At 28.3% G+C, this 22758-nt stretch overlaps 1 protein-coding gene across 1 annotated transcript in view; it reads right to left on the bottom strand.

Moving 5' to 3' along the window:
• Positions 1-17430, bottom strand: part of LOC123294847 (protein numb) — a 53596-nt gene extending 36166 nt beyond the window's left edge. The window contains exon 1 of the mRNA XM_044876020.1: positions 17386-17430. The gene's annotated coding sequence lies outside the window, so the exon portion shown is untranslated. The remainder of the gene's footprint in view (positions 1-17385) is intronic.
• Between the last annotated feature and the right edge of the window lie 5328 nt (positions 17431-22758).

Here is a 22758-nt window from a genome sequence, read left to right as displayed (position 1 = left end):
ATAGTCAGACACTAAATTTTATATACAAATCTGTTTTTCTAATAAATATTTCAAGTGTACAATTAATCGAAAAATTCTATTCTAATTCGTTAAAAGTACATCAGATGAAAAAATTTCCTGTGGCTTATTTGAAAAATTTTAACTGGCTTCCATGAAAAAGTTAATAATTTAACAGGAAAATAAGTAAATATCCTGGATTGTAAATGTGTATTTTAAATTTCCTGGTTTTAATATCCTCTTAAATTTTTTAGAATCATAATGACATTTCTACTAAATGGCATCATATTAATCATGCATAATTTAACATAAATTAATAATAACTATAATTAAAAGAATTACCAAATACCTTTAGGCAAAAATTCTTAAACGAACGTTCTACTTCATAATTTATTGAAGCGTCCGTCTTCCATATCTGCACGGAAGTCGTTTTTTTTTTTGCTACTTGTATATTATGAACATACCAAACTCATAGACAAAAAACAATAATAACGGTAATTTTCGTGTTTTTATTTATTTTTTTGTGTATATAAGTGGCCATTTCTTTGTCCACCCAAATGCAAGGTTCTAATGACTAATATGAACTGAGTCATGATAAAAAGTACTATTTGTATCATACTTAGCAATAATTATTATGAATTAACAGCAATCTATAAAGTATGCATAAATAATATATTTTTTCCAACTATAAAGTATAATTTAAAAAAAGTAATAAATACAAAAATTCCTTAAAGCAAAAACACTTGAAAGAATGGCTTTTCGGAATTCTTAAACATACTTGTAAAGGTTGATAATTGAATAAAATTTTAATGAAAAATATGTAGAAGTGTAGGGTTTTTCATTAAGAATGATACATTTAAAAATTGGAATTTAACGTATCAAAGTAAATTCTGCTATATTTTGACGCTTACACATCGATTCTTTTGTCATTTTTGTAATCGAACAAGTGAAAACAAACAATTGACTGAGTTAATTGTTGAAATACCATGTATAGGCAGTGTTGATTACTCTTTCACATTACACATACATACATGTCATACATATACCACTAGTTTGATTTACATCTAGGCATATAAATATCGCGAGTATGACAAAGTACATGCGTTAAGCAATGCATCTAATTAAGAGATATTATAGATGTTATATGAAATTGCAAAGAAGACTTGTATCGTGGCTTCGATGTCTTTTCAGCTATACAACAGTTCTTCTGTTGTGTGCCTGCATAGAGTGGGAGAGAACACATGTATATAATACTGCTCACTTAGATGCATTATATAAAAATTTCAGCTTGATATGTTTTTTCGTTTTTTAGTTATCGTGATGACAGATGGACAGACGACCGACAGACAGACCGAAAATGGACTAATTTAATGATTTTATGAACACCTATACCTAAATTTTGTTCATAGCATCAATATTTTTAAGCGTTACAAACTTGGGGCAAAACTTAGTATTTCTTGGTATATTTCATATACATAACTAAAGTACATAAACAAAAAATCGAAAAAAAATTATGGTTTCTGATTTGAATGAAACTTAGTATATAAGGTAATTTTGACCCAAAAAATTCAAAAATCGTATTCATTTGATGATTGAAAGCATAGTTTTAAAAATATCACCCATTTTCTCATATTTTGGCTCGATATCTCCGAAACTAGTTGCCTAACCGTTATATTAATACCATTTTTGTAATTTATGGGTCATAATAACCTTATAAACTGACTTTTACCGAAATTGGAGAGATAAAAATTTCCTCGATTTTTTCTATTTTTTTAAAGGGGTACCCCTTAAAAAAATTCCAAAAAATCGAAAAAAATTTATGGTTTCTGATTTGGATAAAACTTAGTATATAAGGTAATTTTGACCCAAAAAATTCAAAAATCGTATTCATTTGGTGATTGGAAGCATAGTTTTTGAAATATCACCCATTATCCCATATTTTGGCTCGATATCTCCGAAACTAGTTTCCTAATCGTTATATAAATACGATTTTTGTAAATTATGGGTCAAAATTACCTTATAAACAGAGTTTTATCGAAATCAGAGCCAACATTTTTTTTTCGGTTTTTTCGATTTTTGTAAAGGGGTACCCCTTAAAAAAATTCCAAAAAATCGAAAAAAATTTATGGTTTCTGATTTGGATAAAACTTAGTATATAAGGTAATTTTGACCCAAAAAATTCAAAAATCGTATTCATTTGATGATTGGAAGCATAGTTTTTGAAATATCACCCATTATCCCATATTTTGGCTCGATATCTCCGAAACTAGTTTCCTAATCGTTATATAAATACGATTTTTGTAAATTATGGGTCAAAATTACCTTATAAACAGAGTTTTATCGAAATCAGAGTCAACATTTTTTTTTCGGTTTTTTCGATTTTTGTAAAGGGCCCTTAAAAAAATTCCAAAAAATCGAAAAAAATTTATGGTTTCTGATTTGGAAAACCTTAGTATATAAGGTAATTTTGACCCAAAAAATTCAAAAATCGTATTCATTTGATGATTGGAAGCATAGTTTTTGAAATATCACCCATTATCCCATATTTTGGCTCGATATCTCCGAAACTAGTTTCCTAATCGTTATATAAATTCGAATTTTGTAAATTATGGGTCAAAATTACCTTATAAACAGAGTTTTATCGAAATCGGAGCCAACATTTTTTTTTCGATTTTTTCGATTTTGTATAAAGGGAAAAATCGAAAAAACCAATACTTGTAATTTTGGAATAATTAATAATTTTGAATGGAATACGCAAAGTTAATTTTTGATAAGGAACATTTTTTACATTTAAACTTTTGTTCTATCTCTATCAGTTTACAAGATGGGTCCTACGGACCCAAGACCCAATTGACCTATGATGCTCATTTACGAACTTGACCTCACTTTTTACGTCCTGAGTACGCTGTAAAAATTTCAGCTTGATATCTTTTTTCGTTTTTGAGTTATCGTGTCCACAGACGGACGGACGGACGGACAACCGGAAATGGACTAATTAGGTGATTTTATGAACACCTACGACAAAATTTTTTTCCTAGCATCATTATTTTTAAGCGTTACAAACTTGTGACTAAACTTAATATACTATGTATATTTCATATATACATGGTATAAAAATTGTACTCTAATTTGATAATTTGAATAATTTAAAAATAATTGAAGACCTAAAAAATCAATTTATAATTTAAATCATAGAATTAGTTGAGTAGTTAAAAATCATCGACATTTAAATTTTACCCTTCAAAAAAGCTGTGAAGTCTTCAGAAAAGCTGTGCTTCAGTGTCTTTAAGCAAAAAGCCAAGCAGAATTTACGTTCAAACCTTGAATTTTTTTTTTAATTCAAATTTTAAAATGTATCACTCATATTGGAAAGCCCTATATAATTTTTAAACAAAAATAAGTAAGTGTTTGGGAGTGTTACTTGCATTTAATTTTTATATTCAAGGGGTGAGCAACACATTTAAAGTCACAATAATTATGTAAGCTTTCATTTTTAAAGAGAAAAAAAAATTTATTTTTGAAGAGCTCTTTTAAAAATGTCAAAAACTAAGTATGCCGAATTGAAGAAAAACCAACGAAAGAAATTAACATTATAAATATTTCAAATGTTCGTTTAAACAATATTAAACTGTTTTCGGATTGTCGCGTTCATGCATTTACATAAGTAAGCTATTAGCAGGCAGAATAATCTTATACATTTCGCAGGCACCGATATCGCTATGAATATAAGCGATATCGATGATATCACGTCATGTACAGAATGCTTTAGACTGTGGATTTTGTCATTGTTTTTATAACGACCTGGTGATTGTTATTTCTTTTTGATCTAATGCAAGATCAATGAGATCCATGGTTACCATCTCGCATATATTAGTGATCCAGTGGGCCTTTAAAACTTCATGTTTTCTTTCTGTCCATTCTACCACTGAACATCTCATGCAAGAACAAGATCTTACACTTTCATTTAATATTCATTGCATATGCAACGATTGGTAACGCTATTGGTAAGATTTAAAAAGCATGAAGACTTTACCTTTTGGAATATCGCATAGATACAAAAAAAAATTATCAAAACTATGCAATTTTAGAAAAAAATCACGTAGTTCTTGCAATAATGCAGAATCTCTTACAATTTTTATGTTTCTACAAGTTAGATTCAACTACAAAAATTTTTTCTTGTTTATGACTTGCATACGTTTTTACTAGTACTTAACATTGATATTAAAAGATTTACAAGCTAAATATTCAAAGGTAACTCAAATAACCTTGAACTGAAATCACGATCATTCTTTTTAACTTTTACACATGTTCTCACTAGAAAATAATTCCAACAACTATAATTTTTCCATTTTATTTCTATTGTTAAAAATTATAGTAAGTAGAGAAGATGTCTTGATAAAGAATTTTTGTTTCTAAAATATTCTTGAAACATGATTATTATGTTTAATAGGATAACAATGAAAGTATCGCGTGACTATTTTAACATATAAATCTATTTCGTTTTTGTTTTTGTCATTTTTATGTTTTTTCAAATAAAAAGTAGATCGAAATACTACTAAATACTTTCATCATTATAGTCTAAGCTTCCATGATAGGAGTAACAAACATGACATTAGTGATGCGGCCAGAGAATGATCGTACAAAAAGAATAAGTCAATGAAGAGAGTGCCCATAGATATTTGAAAGATAGACCATAAATACTCAAAGTCAGACGATAGTTTTTCGAATAAATCTTTATTGATTTTTAATCTTAAGGCTTTTCTATTTTTTTTACTTTGAATTCTTGTTAAATGTATAAACCGAATAATATAATTATTTTTATTTGAATATCAAAACATTTTAAACTATAAAAACGAGATGAGATGAGACGATAGAAAATGGTAGAAACGAGGTGACGCAAGAAGATAGAAAATCTATTTAAATTCAGACAGTATGAGAGACTCGTTCGTCTCATCTTGAGGCAACACTAGACAAAATAGACTTAAAAATAAAAATGAGATTGTCCGGGCAAATAAGACATTTGGTTACTGCTTAAATTGTGAAACGGGAAAAATTGTAGACTAAGAAACTGTTGTTTGAGAATTTAAAGAAAAAAACAATAACAAATTTTCAATTCGCTTGGAATAAGAACAAGATCGGTAAACTGCTAAATTTTGGTTGGTTTAACTAATCTGCAATAAAAAAGTATAAAATTGATTATATTTTTCATTTTGATTTGGATATAATTGCAAACTAATTGTTTTGGATATAATTGCATAATATGAGTGTAGTGTGCTGGATGACCCTGTAAAAAATGATTTCATACCGGAAGTTATATTCAGTTATATATGACAAACTTTAATTAATAATAAGTTCAACAATGGAACACTACTGTAATTAAATGTATCTATAAATAAAAAAAATATATATTACTTTAATTGATTAAAAATTATTAATAAATACTTCGTGTTTTATTAGATACAAAAATAGAAGGGAAAATCATTTTTCTATGCGAAAACCGGTATCTTAATTAAAATAAAACTACAAGCAGACTTAAACTTGGTTTCAGCCGGCGTTGAATAAATAGATGGGTATTACGAAATCATAGTAATTTACAACAATACTGTTTACATATGCCAATTAATTGTCTAATAAAAAATAGTACTTTTTAATGGTCTAGTCATTTTATATTTATGTTTATTTTTAAGATGTAGGCTTATGACTGCTCTTTTGACCGCTTGACGAGAATTTTCCGATTTAAGAGCCAGAAAAGAATATCCAAGTCTGAAAAACACGTAAATTAGTGATTTTAACTTATTATTTCAAAAATTAAAGCGTGTTGAGATAGCAAAAATGTTATGAATGCCAAACGTACAACTCTCATATCTGATTAATTATTTTAACGCTGAATTTTAATTGCAAACAGAAACTTATATTTGCAACTTTTAAAAATACCTTACGTTTCCAACTGATTTAATAACCGGAACTGTGAAATATTTAAAATATTTTTATAATTTTATAAATTATTCAAAAATTTTTTAATTATTATCGATAAGGGGTTAATTATTTCTACTCAAAACATGGTATGGTACATAAATTTAATAGTCGTTCAGGGATTGTTATGCGATAGAATTCTAAAACTGCGTTGTTAGGGTCAATATACAATATTGAGGACGGTAGAATCATAGTAACACAAGTCACATTTAAAGAAGTTAATGTTTTTTACAGATTAATATTTATTAAAGGTATGTTGTGTTAGAAATAAAGTTTTTAAATCACATTTTAAGAAATGATCTAATTTTATTAATTAACATAATCAAAAAAACCTTAAACAAAAGCTTCAGAGTTTGCTGGGGGACATGACATCAGATTAGACTTAGTTCTTCGGGTTTCGTTAATAGCTAATTTATAAAACAAACAATAAGAGATATTATTTCATCAAACTCTGCAACTTTTAACGTTATTTTTTGATTGAATAACTACAAAACGAGATATTAAGGTGTATATAGATTAAAATGGCACGCACCCTGAGTATAAACATTTATTTTACCAGTTCTGACTTAGATTACTGATAACTTCGTTTAATTTACTCATAGGGGACAAGACTATAGTTCCCAATATACCCAAAACATTATTGAAATGATATTTTTATACCATGTATATATGAAATATACATAGTATATTAAGTTTAGTCCAAAGTTTGTAACGCTTAAAAATAATGATGCTAGGGAAAAAATTTTGTCATAGGTGTTCATATAATCACCTAATTAGTCCATTTCCGGTTGTCCGTCCGTCCGTCCGTCTGTGGACACGATAACTCAAAAACGAAAAAAGATATCCAGCTAAAATTTTTACAGCGTACTCAGGACGTAAAAAGTCAGGTCAAGTTCGTAAATGAGCATCATAGGTCAATTGGGTCTTGGGTCCGTAGGACCCACTTTGTAAACCGTTAGAGATAGAACAAAAGTTTAAATGTAAAAAATGTTCCTTATCAAAAATTAAACAACTTTTGCTTGGAACATTTTTTCGTAAACATCACTGTTTACCCGTGAGGGCGCCAATTAGGTGGAAATTTTATAATATGTACTATACTTGATTATCAGTTATGTATGCGTCACATGTTTGTATGTCTTATGTGATAAAGAAATCAACACTGACTATACATGGTATTTCAACAATTAACTCAGTCAATTGTTTGTTTTCACTTGTAATATTTTAGTTTTAACACTTTTTCGAAAGTAATGAAGTAACAGTTTGCGATTTATCGTGAAAAATGAATACAAATTTCACTTGGATGAATGTGGAATCTCATTTTTAAAAAAAAACTATACTTGGATCACTATAGTTCTACCATTGTCATTTATGAAAATTAGGGTTGTGTATTACACTTTAATCATAATAATATACTCTTGACCAATCAATTTAAGGGTTTATTAATGCGACATCTTTAATAATATATAACACAATACCCCTATCTCTTTATCGATTATAATAATTTACCTATGGGCTTGCTGGTAATATAATGAATGTATTATGTAATATAATAAATTAAAACATAAGATTACAGTAAATATAAATATTGGATAGGTACGTATAATTAATTATTAATTAAATCCTTGGGCTTGTTTGTTGATGCAAAAATAAATAAACCTCTTCATCAGAATTTACGTTGATTTAATACCTAAATATAAATATAAAAAAATTGTGTTTTTTTCCTTGATAATAAAATATTGTTTTTAAATATCATTAAAAATTTTAAATATAAATAAATTAGGTATATTCTGTTGAAAAAAAATTCCAAATTGTGAAAATTAGAAGATTATTTTTAAATACGGTTCTTTTGTAACGACCTGATTTCTTATTGATCTTATACAATATCAATTGGATATCTATGATTACCATCTCACATTTTCTGTTTCGGCTTCCTTGTTCTTTAGGAACAAGATTCTACACTTTCAATATTTTCTGCACAATATATAAGTAATTTTGAATGAAACAAATTTTTCAAATTTGTGATCAGCAAATTAATCATGATACTGGGAAAATATCGTGGTTGCCATGGACATGGCACACACACACAAAGCATATCTCGTTTTGTTACATGACGGTTTTTGTCAGTTTCCAAAAATAATTAATCGATTAATGACAAAAACTAATAACTTTTGCCTTTGTTTTCTTTTCCAAGGTTATTGCCCAGTTTGACAAAACTCAGAGATAGTTTATTATCTAAAACCACTTTTTTTGAAACACGTGAATAATTTATATGACTATGACGCATCAATCGTATTAATTGTTTCATTTATCTGCTGTTCTATTAAAGCGAGGTTTCTCTAATTCATTAATTATCATTTTCAGCTGACAATAATTTAAATATAATTTTTATTAATTGCAATATTGTTTTTGAATATTTGAGTGATTATTATTAATGATAACGGAATAATAGATTTTTAATTTTAATAATCAAATAGTTCAATGACCTCTTCAAATATTAAGTATAAACGTTTAATAGTTTTTCTAAAGTTGGTAATATATGTATAAAAAGTATCAAGAAATGATTACGTAATATATTCAAAAATTTATGACCTTTTTAATACACACCATTGTCTGTGTATTAATTCATGCATACATACAAAATGTCCTTTTACAGGATGAGGTAAAACGTTGAAGTGAAATAAAGCATTACTTATTTATGTAACAATAAAAAGTAGAAAATAACGTCTATTATTTAACTTTTTTCCGAAAATCCACAGGTAATTTATTTGATTTCCTTGCGAATATTCTAAAGTTGTTCGTCATAAATCAAAAATATCATCCATTGAGCGGTATCATTTAAAAATTCGCAGTGTTTCAATTAAAAAATTCTATACGTATTGATAGATCCGATTTACAGGAAATTGAAAATTCATTTAAAACAAGTGAAAACAAACAATTGACTGAGTTAATTGTTGAAATACCATGCATAGTCAGTGTTGATTTCTTTATCACATAACACATACAAACATGTGACACATACATAACTGATAATCAAGTATAGTACATATTATAAAATTTCCTCCTAATTGGCGCCCTCACGGGTAAACAGTGATGTTTACGAAAAAATGTTTCAAACAAAAGTTGTTTAATTTTTGATAAGGAACATTTTTTACATTTAAACTTTTGTTCTATCTCTAACGGTTTACAAGATGGGTCCTAAGGACCCAACACGCAACTGAACTATGATGCTCATATACGAACTTGACCTAACTTTTTACGTCCTGAGTACGCTGTAAAAATTACAGCTCGATATCTTTTTTGGTTTTTGATTTATCGTGTCCACAGACGGACGGACGGACAACCGGAAATGGACTAATTAGATGATTTTATGAACACTTATGACAAAATTTTTTTCCTAGCATCATTATTTTTAAGCGTTACAAACTTTGGACTAAACTTAATATACTATGTATATTTCATATATACATGGTATAATCAGTCAATGTTGTCATACGGATATCTTGAACTTTTAAAAATATAGGTAAATCATCTGATCTCATTTCAAAATTAATTAAAATGTAAAGCATGATTTAATTTCAATGCAAATAAATTTTTCTTCTAAAAATAAAATAAACAATTTTTACATCTAGATTTACAAGACAAGCTGATGGATATCTGATTCACATAGTTTTACTTTTCAACAAGTTTCTGTATGAAAAGTTCAAGGTTGAGTGATTTTTCATTTATGTTCCCATAATATAATATCACATACATTTTTACAATTTATTTAAATATATATGATTTTAATCTTGAATAGGGGCGTAGAAATTTTAAATGACTTTCATATTAAATTCTATATTGTAAAAAAAAAAAGATAAAAACAGTAAAATATATCTAAACAGTCCCAATGAGAGTTATAACAATTATTTATATCTATGTATTAAGAAATGTATGAATGTTTTAATTAGTTATTATATTAAGTTTGTTCTTTTTGGCCATTAGATAGATTTATGGTGGCTAGTTTACCTGATTCCTGGCACAGTGTACACCGGTTCGTACCGCTTTTCAAATCGTTTTTATACCATGTATATATGAAATATACATAGTATATTAAGTTTAGTCCCAAGTTTGTAACGCTTAAAAATAATGATGCTAGGAAAAAAATTTTGTCATAGGTGTTCATAAAATCACCTAATTAGTCCATTTCCGGTTTGGTGTTCGTCCGCCCGTCTGTGGACTAGATAACTCAAAAACGAAAAAAGATATCGAGCTGAAATTTTTACAGCGTACTCAGGACGTAAAAAGTGAGGTCAAGTTCGTAAATGAGCATCATAGGTCAATTGGGTCTTGGGAGAACCCATCTTGTAAACCGTTAGAGATAAAACAAAAGTTTAAATGTAAAAAATGTTCCTTATCAAAAATTAAACAACTTTTGTTTGAAACATTTTTTCGTAAACATCACTGTTTACCCGTGAGGACGCCCATTAGGCGGAAATTTTATAATATGTACTATACTTGATTATCAGTTATGTATGTGTCACATGTTTGTATGTGTTATGTGATAAAGAAATCAACACTGACTATGCATGGTATTTCAACAATTAACTCAATTGTTTGTTTTCACTTGTTGAGATTACAGTCTCTTCTTCATAGCAAAATTATTATAATTTTGTGATCTCGGAACAATTGTTCAAAACGAATAATTTTTATAAAAAATTGTTTTTTTTTTTTCATTTCAAGGGTATTTTGATCAAATATCGACCCAATCAATACAAAAAGTAAAATTTTGTACTAAAAAAAGGTGTCGTGCAATCTAAAATACCACTTTGAAACTGACAAAATATGCATATTTTATAAAAGGGAAATTTGCAACTTTTATTTAATTCTTTTTAGTGTAGGGAGATCAGTATAAATACGGACACGTCTGTATTAGAAGATATTTACCTTTTTGTGTGTCAAACCTAAGGGTATTAGATAGAGGAGAAAGCTGCCGTTTTGGCAAAAATAAAAAAAACAGGATTCGAGTTTCAACGTATCTCTATTGATTGGGGCTAGTCATAAACGCTCTTCAAAAAACTTCCTATTAGCAGAGCGTAGTTTCGATTTAAGGACCTTGGGTTATGCGCTCAGTACGCTTCCACTGCGCCACTCTTTTCTGTCTAATAATATCGTACTAACATGAACTGATTTTGTTGTAACAGGATCCAAATACTTTATGCCCATTGTGTCAGACGATATTCGAAAAAATTTGCAATGACGTCCTTATTAAAACCCTCTATAGTCTCTCTTTAAGAAGTCTAAAAGTCAAACGAAGCAAATAAAACATGCATTCGACTTTTACACATTCAAAACTAACTAGCGTTTGGTCTATGAATTCATATTTTTATTTTGCACCTTTATAAAAATAATATAAATAAAATTTTTTAAAGGTTAATTTAAAATTTTATAGTGTTAAATAAATAACACTATAAAATCGTATAATTTGCGTGATCATATCTCAATGCTCTGTTTTACTTTTTACTATAGCATAGAACTAACTCTCTTGGTCGTTATTTCAGTTGTAGATAACACGTTACGTTATTAAATATTTTAGCGCATGTACAGGACGATTTATTAAGGATATAAACAATACAATAACAATTGGAATGTTGACTTAATTTTTTTATCACGTCAGATGAAGAATTCTCACTTCATCAATAGAAAAGAGAAGTTGGTTTTGAAAATCTTTAAAAATACGCAAATAATGAACGTTAAAAAACTCCCAATTAAACATTGAGGAAAATATCAACTAGTGACGTCATTGCGCGCTTATCCCGATAGAAGTTACAAATAAAACTTTGTTTACAACTTTTTCATTTTTTAACTAATTATAATTTTACTTTCAAATTTTGTATCAAGTCTACTTTTACAATTATATGGGTAATGTGTAACTTCAAGAAACTACTCTATTGGTACGTTTAAACTCTTAAAAGGTTCAAAATCCTTTTCGCTTAATTTGCCAGTCTCTTGGTGAAAATTTGAGTAAATTCTTTAGAACCAAATGTGATCTTGCCAGGTTTCAATTTCCTACAGTTTGTGGAGCGAGCGTTAACGAAATTGCCTTCAAATTACTAACCAATTAAGCAATTGGTGAATTAGCCTGATAAATTTGATGTTAATCAGTGAAATAATAGGTTCAAAATGCAGAAGCAATATAGAACTTTTGTGATCGATAAATTAGAATCGTGTCTTCTCGTTTTATTAACTGTTAATTCTGATAAAGTTCGTTAACATGATGAAGATTTAACGTTCCTAAAACTCGAAATCAAGAATTGAAAACGAGGCAGCAAGATCTGAAAATATCCTTTACTATACATCCGTTTGGCATGAATTCTTTTAATAATCAATTCTTAGAGTAAACTCTTGCTCATACAATTCAACGAGATTGCCAGGTGCAGTTTTTGTGAAGCAAGACCAAGTTTTTGGAGAAGATCCAAATAACACAGTACTTTTTAGGTACATGATTATCTTGCTGGATTAAAATACAATCCTTGAATAAACTTCGTAAAAACGAGCGTAACAATAGAACATAACATACAGGGTTGTCTACACAAAAAAAACTGTTGAATATCTGAATATCTCCCATACAATTTTCTGAACAATAGTCTCAAATAAGTAGACATCATTTAAAAAGAAATAATAAAAGAATTCTTTGAATAGTTATTGAATATTCAAGAAAATTTTGAATAACCACGTGCTTCAAGGTTAAATTTAGTCTATAATGACAACGTATTTATTTATTAACCATGAATAATCATAAAAGTATTTCATGCGCGATGTTATACTATAGTTAAACCATTGGATTAGGTGGTCATTAACACCTAACAAAGGCCTTATATGACCAACGTTATTCAAACTATTAAAGTTTTATTCTTAAAAAGAGATTTTCCTTAAAAAAGAACCTTGATCTAATGCTATTTGTATAGGGGGCCCGCATTTAGAGGGTCTTTTCTTAAATACTATTTAATTGCATAATTTTTTGCAATCAAAATGAATCACAACAATTAAGTCGAGAATGTTTTATCCAAAATGTGAATTTTTAAATATGTATACCTGATACCATTGTACATCCTGTCTTAAAGCCTTACAAATGCACTTAAGTCACAAAAAAAATAATTATTTTTGCAAAATAAAAATAATAATAATTTTAAACACAGCACTAATTACCAAAAATAAAATTTCACAGATTAAAAAAAATTTGTTCCGAAGAGTATTAAAAAAAAACAACCAACGCAACACAAACAAAAAAAGTCGTTACAACTTTATTGAAAAAAAGAACTATAGAAGAAAATCCAAAAACACCACAAAAAAGTTACACTTTTTTTAAACAAAATTTAAATACTTGAAAAATTACACAAATAACCGGTAAAACAAATTCGCGAAAAACAACGGAAATAACAGAAATTTACAAAATAACAAAAGAAGAATTTGTCTACATTTCTGTATAATATTTTGTGAGAGAAGACCTACCTAACAACTGAATACAAACTAAACAGCCACACCGAAATACTGTGGGAATGTCGGTTAGGTAAAATAAGGCTTCTGTGAATGCTTATACCTCCCCACACTAACTTTTAATACCAACCGATATTCTTTATATGAACATATGTGTTTTGATAATCATATGTTATTAAACAAGGAGGTCATATAGTTTGTACAGGTAAAAACCACTCTTTATCTCATTTTAGTTGTATAGTGTTTAAATAATAAACAAAATAAAATATACAAGTTGTTTTAAAGTTTGACAAAACATAACAAAGATAACGATATATTAGTTTATCTTTATTTAAAATACTTACCATTTTACATTTTATGGTTTAAATATAATAATAATTATTGTATGTAGTAAAAAGAGTACATTTTATACACTTGCTAAGTGCTTATGAACACTTTTTCTTTTTTTAGTAAAATGCATTAAGTGTTTTTACTATAATTCATCACCTCTATATTAATATGAATTATGGAAACCCTCATATATCATGCTCGAATCCATTGCCTTGCGTCTTCCAAAAAGTAAAGAGGTGAACTGTTTTAGGTTAGGTTATATTGGCTGTCCGCGAAGGATATACTTACGCCATAGAGCCCATTGTGATACCATATATGTTTTACCACCTTTCCGCTGATAATTTCAGTTATCAGCTCCTCAATTTCAGAGGCTGAGTGCACCTCCTTCATGCATATACCATGCACTACACCAGCTCATCAGAACTATTAATAAAATTAATTTTGTTGTGACGGCGGGAATAGTGGGAATAATTACGCCTTAACCAACTTAGCGAAAAGGGCAACTGAACTGTTTTAACTTTTGGGTAATTAGAAAATAGCACAGAACTTGCTCCTAACTGCAATACACACTACAATCGCTTTCTTTTAAGTTTTCTCGATTATTAAGAAGTACCAGTTTAGAACATATCGACATATCTCAAAAACTCTTGTCAATCGTTAAATGAACCCAACTTTACTTAAGAATATCGCAAAAAGTCGAAAAATTTTCGAATCTCAAAATTCATACACAAATAGGATTTGGACGATTGAACACTGAACCAAAAATTTGAGTTTTGACTAACATGGTATACTAGCGGTGATGTTCCCGGCAAGGTTGATTACAATTACAATTTTGATAATTTTGAAATCAACAAGTTTGCTTAGTTGAAATATATAGAAGTGATGTGATTATTTCAAACCGTTTTTTATTAAACAGAGATACATTTACATGTAACGTTAATCTTTTTATCTTTATTCAATAATATTGTATGTTAAAAAATTGTCCCATGAATATGTAAAAAAGCCGGTTATAGAAAAATCCAAACAATTATTCTAAACACATGCATTTTTTTACGTTAATTTACGCGTGATAGTCTGTTATAATAGTTCTAATCGATTTTAGAATATTAATTACGCAAACTAATTTACCAATTTCATGGATTATAAATATTATGTTTTCTATTTGTAAATTTCCAAAATCGATTACGATATAGTTTACTTAGCTTTTTATTACTTAAGTAATAAGAGTTTTTAAGTATGGAAAATTTTTGAAGGTTTTACCATCTTGGTGTTTAATGAGGTTAATAGCCGTTAAATGCGCCTCATTAGATCAATTCTATTTCAATGTTGACGAAAATTAATAAAACTTTCCGAGGTTTCTGCGTATATGACATATTGGTACGAGGTGGTACCGTTTTCAAAAATTTATCTAAAGTCGATTGAATTTCGGATATTTTTTTCTTTATTTAACTAAGGTTGGGGTAAGGTAAGTCTTGCGTTTCAGAACGATTGCGTCAATTAGAGCGAGATCACTAGTAGAGCAATCGAATTTCTGTCTGGAAAAGTTACATAAAAAATTGAAACTACATCCTATAATTATTAAATCATATTAAAATTACAGCCCCACTAAAATTATTGGAAACGTTTTTTCATTAGCATAATATCAGACGCGGTATTAGCAACGGGTAAACTATTTGGCAGTTATATGTATTTTGTTAAAAATTCTTAAAATTAACATTTTTTGCAGATTTTTCGGCGTTACAAAAACGCATTTGAATGCTTAGTTGTTTAATTTTAAGAAAACAAATATCCAAAGCCCAGACGATTCAGCAAGCCCGTAATTAGAAACCCAGGTGCCCTAGGCACTAGAAATTTGTTTCATCCTCCAACCCGAAGCAATTTTGGAAAGCTAACGAATTAAACGTCGCGTTGCTTGAAATTTTTGATAAAAACTGTAAATTTTCAATTAAACCCTTTGATAAGGCAAACCAAGCTTTTGTAGGTCTAGGGGAGTCTCGGCGTTGCGAGATTAGCTTTGTGCGAGGTTTCTAAAAATACAAGCAATAAAATCAATTATAAGGTCAATCAATAATAAATTTTTATCAATATCTATACCAACGACAGGTATTAGTATTACATTATAACAAGTTTGCTTATCAGTTATTTATATTCAAACACAAAATATGATATTAAATTTTAAAATTTTCTCTGTAATGACCTAAATATTTACATTAAAATAAATTCTGCTTATTGCGTTAAATTTTATAAAAATTTTAAAATAAAGTCATTTGTTTTTATAAAATTTAAAAATATATTCTAGAAACAACTTTTTAAAACGTTCAAAAATATTTTACTTATAGATTTTAAAGATGTGCAACCTCTTAACAATTCTATTATTAACAATCAACTTTTCCTGTAACATATACAAAGCAAAAGGTCAGTAATTTCCTTGCTGACTGAACAGCTAAATAAAATTTGTCATTGCAGTTGGGGGGACCGTTCACCATGGAACACTTTTTAATTTATTAGGTCCCCCAATTGGAAATTAGCAACTTCATTTGTTTTTTCAGAATTATTATCACTAAATTAATACACAAAATTAATAATATCCTGTCTATAAAATACACAAAATAAACTAAAATCGCTATGAATAATAGATACAAAATATTATGATTATTATGATAATCACATACATATAATCATTATTACATATAATCAGGGCCGGATTTACCTTCAACGAGGCCCTAGGCAACCATCAAATTGGGGGTCCTATTTTTCACTTCCGTCCCCTTCTTTTTTCGATTAAAAAATACAAATTTATATCTTTTATAAAAATTGTATTGCCACAATGTAATAATATCAATAAAATTACTACCTACATTTTAAACATGTCGTTTTCTACATTTGTTTTCGGCAAATTCATCATTAATATTGATTTTGTTCAATAAATCTGACTCAATGCAAAGTATACCTAACATCTCGAGTCGCTCTTGTCTTGTGCGCATTTTGAGATAATTTTTTTTAATTATCAATATACTCTCCTTTCACTTCGATACACTTCTTTGCACGCTCATACAATTTGTCAAATGAGTCGGAAGTGTCCTTTTTAGGAACCTTCTCTAGTTCGTCGGTCGTCGCCTTTTGAATGCGGTCAATTGAGTTTTATTTATTTGAGTAAAATTTATTTTCTGTTTTGATTATACTTTTCTTTCACTCTCTAGAATTCTATGTTTGTAAGAAAATTAAAGTCTTTTTCAATTTTCGAGGGCCCTCTCAAATCGGGGGCCCCAGGCAACTGCCTTTTCTGCCTACTTGTTAATCCGGCCCTGCATATAGTTCAATATAAATAAACAGGTATAGGTTTATTTGTTGCTAATTGAAAATTATTAACAAATAAAATATTATAAATGTTTATGCAAAATATTATTCTGTTTAAAATTATGTTAAAACAATTTATGTGTAAATAATAACATTGCAATAATAATATTTATTTTTAAACCCTTCATAATAAAACATAGAATATAGCATAGGTTTGCTAGCACCTTTGTGCTAGAAATATACAAAAACGAAAAATTATTCGTAAAAACAAATAATAATAATAATATGACCCCTATGACACTTGAGACTACTTACTTCAAATAACAGCCCATGTAATGAAAATTCATAAAATAGATCTGGAAACAAAAAAATGAATTCAATTAATAAAATGATTATAAAAAAAAACTTAAAAATTCTCCAATTTTATAAAAAACAGAATATGTAGCAGTATTAACGAAAAACTTTTCTATGGATGACAAATTAATTATTTATAAACTTTTTATACCATGCATATTTGTAATATACAAGGTATACTAAGTTAGTCCCAAGTTTGCAACGCTTAAAAATATTAATGCTATGAACAAAATGTTGGTATAGGTGTTTATAAAATCAACTAATTAGTCCATTTTCAATTGTCTGTCCGTCTGTCTGCCAACACGATAACTCAAAAACGAAAAAAGATATCAAGCTGAAATTTTTACAGCGTACTCAGGACGTAAAAAGTGAAGTCAAGTTCGAGCATCATAGGTCAATCGGGTCCTACGGACCCATCTTGCAAACCGTTAGAGATAGCACAAAAGTTTAAATGTAAAAAAACTTCTTTATCAAAAAATAAACAACTTTTGTTTGAAACATCACTGTTTACCAGTAAGGGCGCAAATTATTCGTAAATTGTATAGTATGTATTATATGGGGATATCAGTTACGTATGTGTGACATGTATGTATGTGTAATGTGATAGAGTAATCAACACTGTCTATGCATGGTATTTCAATAATTAACTCAGTCAATTGTTTGTTTTCACTTGTTTCTATATAGTAAATATTCACATAGATAAAAATATAGAAAGAAAAAAATATAAAGCTCATTATTGATCTATTTAATCCGAGAAATATTTTCCTGAAGTGTACCTCGATATTCCGTGCTTGACTTCATTGCCACCTTCCTCTGGCATCGTTCAGCGTAGATTTTGCAGCCAATTCAAAATGGTACTCACAAAACGGTTTATAAGTGCCATATGAACTGTTTGACGTTATTACTGATTTTTCCAAAAATATTCATAGTATATGCATGAAACGACGAAAAAAGGAAGATTGAACAACACGAAATTTTGGTTATTTCAGAAGAAAATTCATACCGTTGATGATGGATTTTAAGTGTTAAACCAGGTCCCAACTAGACACAAGAGTATGTCGAAGCTTAAATTTTTCTCTCTCTGTATACTAGATCCTTGTTGAAAGGTACTATGAATTAAAACACTAAAAATTGTTCATAAAGCATTTAATAAATGTGATAACATATACGTGTACACAATAGTGATGGTACGAATGTTGTGGTTTATTCATTCGCGAATGCGAATGTTAACTTTCAAAATAAACGCTCGTAAATGGTTATGCATTAACTTCACACACAAAATTCTTCATTAACGTAAAGGAGTCCGACGTTCGTATAAGTCCATTAAAACAAACCGTTATAAGTCCGTTAAAGTCTTTAGCTAAAGATAAACTTAATTAAAGTGCGGAGAACACATGAGATGTATTGTTTTTAACAAGTTTTTAATTCCAGAAAAACAAATTTTCAAAAAACCAGAGTAAAAAAAAACAAAAACCAAAATTGCTGATCCTTTTATTGTAGAGATATTTTAAGCCCAATTTAAACAATTTTATACAATGTATATTGTATCTATAGAAACAGTTGAGGTGTACAGTATAGCTAAAAATTATACATTATTCCAGTTAAAACTATATGATTCTACCGTAAATATAATCTAAAACTTGTTTACAATATTGTAGGAAGACAACAATTTTAAGAGCAAACTTCAGTTTGTTTTGATTTGAGGTTAGTTTGTTATAATTGAATTTGTCCATTATTTTGTTATTTCAATTTGCGTTTGTTCAATTATTTACATAACCAGTTCTTTATTCAAATATGGAATAAAAATATATTTCATATTGTTTTTTGCCAAAAACATTCGCATCGTTTCTTGCAAATGCGAATGTTAAAAAATATGCGAATATTCGCCACATCTCTAGTACACAATATGCTCAATGTTCATACATAATTAAGTATGTTCATGTTTTTCTACTACACAGTCTGTTTATGTAATTTCATTATTAAATATTTATCTACACAAATTTGTTTAAAAAAATAGATAAAAACAGATACTTTTCTATAATTTTCACATTTTTGTCGTATCAGTATTATCAGCAAACTTTTATGATATTATCAAACTGAAATAAAATTAAAATACAAGGTGACTCAAAAAAAAGATTGGGAGAAATTAATCGAAACTTTAATCTGAACGCCACTCGCATCAATTTTTAGACTCCCATAATTATTATTTACTTCGAATTACAGCGATTAAAATTTTTTATACTAAAATATCTGTTCTTTTAATTGCAATTTCAATTGCTTGATAAATCGCATACGGCTTAGTTATTTAAATTAAAAATGGATTTGAAAAAAGCTGAGAATTTTATAAACGGCAAAAGTATAAACGGCGTCACGATCCAATTTGCGTAGCAAAAAAAATCAATCGTTAAATCGATATTTTGAGTCAACGTAAAAGAGAATTATTAGAGTAGGCTCTCAATGCTTTTTGGAGAGATTCTAATTCTCTAAGATAGGGAATTGTCTATAAAGCTGAGTTTTCGAGATAAAATTGTAAAAATTGAAAACTTTAAATGTTAGAGTATTTCATCGTGAATATATCATAACGATAATCCTATCTTAGGATTAAAACTTAATATTTTATGGTGTTTTAGGTGAAAGCAGGCAGTTACATTGTTTTAGAGGGTGTAACATAAAGATTTATTATTATTATAATCGGGTAAATAATTTTATTTTAATTTTAAGGGTAATATTTTATTATTATTTGTTTCAGGTTGATGCGGTCTTTTTCGGATTTGTAAATATTTTTTAATTTTAAGACTTTTTAATTTTAAGAGGTTTAATGCTACTGAAGAGGATTGCCAAAGCAATCGAAAGCGGTCTAGCTAATTAATAATTTTATAATCTAGCTAAATATTTTTATTGTGGGTCCTTAAGGGGATATATTTTAACAAAATGCATAATACAGCCCACAGAAATGCTCATCTTAATTTGAATAACCAGCTATATACATTTATTATACTACCGATAACCATACTATACAAATATACTTAGAACCAGCAACAAGCGTGTTTTTTAGTTTTTTAAACTATATTTATTTTTTCAAATTCTAAAGAAGTTTACTAAGCTTGGGTGCTTCAGGTTTCCCCTTGGATTTTATGCGATTTAAAAACATCCTCAGTATCGTTGCAAAAAATAAGGCTAGTGTAACAGATGTAAAATATTACGTCTAATTTTAAAGTGTTTTTATAACGGATACTACTACTAGATCCCATCCTGTTTATAAAAATAAATTTAGGAAAGGAAGTTTAAATTTTCTTATTATTATATTAAATATAATAATAATGATAAATCAGGTGGGTGCTATTAAAATTGGATAACAAGGTTAAATAAATACAAAATCTGTTTTTTATAGAATTTTTATTTACTTCCGTTTATTATCAATTTTTTTTTTATCTTTTATTGACTGCTGTTAAAAAATTGAATTATTTTTCTATAACAATTAATGACGTATCAAATGTGTTATTTCTGAGAGGGGTATACCTAAAAAAAATTTCGTATCGAAATTTTTTATTTGAGTTTTCTGAAAAAGGTTAGTGAAGTTAATAGAAACTGATCAAATTGAAATCGTCACTTTTTAGAGGCTTTAAATATACTATCCATATGCATATGCTCGGTCGAAAATTTTTTCTAAGTAATATCTGTTACGAAAGTGTTTACACTGGCTTTATTGGAAAGATAATTTAATGCTTTTAATATTTGAATATCATGCACTATTCGCTTTCGAAAGTTTCAATTTAGATCTGTAGTAATATCTAGGTGTACAGCTCCCGTATTTTATCGACGTAGCGATAACGAAAATTCTCAATACCTTGCAGAATTCAAAAACAACTAGGCTTAGAATATTGAAATTATGAATTTAGGACACCATTGTAACATCTAGTTGTGTACCTTCATTTTTTTTTTTGTACTTAGCGATATCAAGAAGAAAATTTCCTTTTTTTAATAGAACTATCCTGTTTGACTAAGCTTGAATTCATTTTACTGCTAGTTTTCTCTCATCAAATTTTTGTGTTTGGTACCAAGTTTTACGTTCAAGAAACTCAAAAGTATGAAATTAAAAGTATTATCTTATTTTAGCAAATAATCGGGGATTATCTAGATTTGAAGTAGAAACGAGATTATATTCGAAGACTGTATTTAAGTTTATAAATTGCTCATATACAAAATAGTGATGTGACGATGACGAATGTTTTATGTTTTACATTCGCGAATGCAAATGTAAATCTACAGTGTTTCTACACTAATATTATAAAGAGGAAACGATATTTTGTTCGTTTTTTGTTTGTTTGTCATCGATAAACTCAAAACTACTGAACCGATTATAAAAATTATTTCACCAATATCAAGCTACATTATCAGCAAGTAACATGAACTGTATTTTATTTTTTAACTAGTTTTATGCGAAAATCCCCGAAACTAAACATAAAAATGAATGAATATGACGAATTAAAAATATGAGAAAAAGAAAAACGGAGTGCTGCTAAATTTAATCCTTTAATTTTTCAATTAAACTAACAAAAAATAGAAAGTATTTCTAATTCAGTTGCCTAAATAAGGACTGTCCCGTAGTTATCTTAAAATAAAAATCTTATTACTAGCAGTATCATTACATATCCGTACATATTTTCATTTTGTTTGTCAAATACATTCCCCAAACATTCGTCACATCACTAATACAAAACATAATACATAATCTTAATGTAATCCAGACGAAAAAAAACTTTACAAGACAAACAACGAACGTCACGACTTATATGAAACTGTATTGATTTTATGATTATTTTATTTTAATTGGCCTTGATTTGGCATTCAAGTTGGCAAAATACCAAATTTCATCCGAATTTGTTAAAAAATATTTTAATGAAAATGATAACATAAATTCCTTTATAATTTAAAACAATTCAAGGTAATTAGACAAATAAATAATAAATGATATCGTAATCAATCCAAAATTATTTTTAATCCATAACGTAGTTTTTTCTACTATAATTGATCTGCAAATTTCCAGTATTTATCTACTTACTACTGTGCCCGAAAAATAAGATCAAATTGTATTTATTTTGAAAATTCTTTATTTATTCTTCCAAATCAATTACATCCTTTTCAAAGTAATCCCCTCCCGATGCAATGCACTTATATACCAACGGATTTTCCAATCTTCGAAACACTGGTTGTAGCCACTTTCCGAGATTGCCTTCAGTTCCGTCATCGCTGCGGCTTGAATCTCCTCTATCGTATCAAAACGGTGTCCCCGAAACGGACTTTTGAGCTTGCTGAACAGCCAGAAGTCGCACG

The sequence above is a fragment of the Chrysoperla carnea genome, chromosome 3, assembly GCF_905475395.1.
Source record: "Chrysoperla carnea chromosome 3, inChrCarn1.1, whole genome shotgun sequence".
In the NCBI taxonomy this organism is placed as follows: domain Eukaryota; kingdom Metazoa; phylum Arthropoda; class Insecta; order Neuroptera; family Chrysopidae; genus Chrysoperla; species Chrysoperla carnea.
Note: the sequence above shows the minus strand (reverse complement) of the source record. Positions and strands in the feature narration are given on the sequence as shown.